The sequence below is a fragment of the Arachis duranensis genome, chromosome 4, assembly GCF_000817695.3.
Source record: "Arachis duranensis cultivar V14167 chromosome 4, aradu.V14167.gnm2.J7QH, whole genome shotgun sequence".
Taxonomy (NCBI): Eukaryota; Viridiplantae; Streptophyta; class Magnoliopsida; order Fabales; family Fabaceae; genus Arachis; species Arachis duranensis.
This window is the reverse complement of record NC_029775.3, coordinates 21560180-21560716: the sequence shown is the minus strand read 5'-3', so window position 1 is coordinate 21560716 and position 537 is coordinate 21560180.

Genomic DNA, 537 nt, shown 5'->3' with positions numbered 1-537 from the left:
AAGCAACTAGTTGAGGCTTAAGCTCAAAGTTATTGGCTCCAATGGCAGGAATGGAGATGCTTCTTCCATCAAACTTGGACGTTGGTTTTGTAAAGTCACCAAGCATTCTCCTTGTATTATTATTATTATTTTCGGCTGCCATCTCTTCCTCTTGTTCGAAATTTTCTAAAAGGTTACTTCTGGATTGTTGTAATTTAGCTTCTCTTAATTTTCTCTTCAGAGTCCTTTCAGGTTCTGGATCAAGTTCAACAAGAGTGCCTTTATCCCTGTTCCTGCTCATATGAAAGAGGAGAAAACAAGAAAAGAAAGAGAAATCCTCTATGTCACAGTATAGAGATTCCTTTATGTTAGTAGAAGAAGAAAGGGGTAGAAGAATGAAGAATGTAATATAATGAAAGAAACACAACTGTGAGGATGGCAGAGATGTAAGATGAGATGTTAGGATATAAATGAATAAATAGAATAAGATGGGAGAGAGATAATTTTCGAAAATTATTTTGAAAAAGAGTTAGTGATTTTCGAAAATTAGAGATAAAA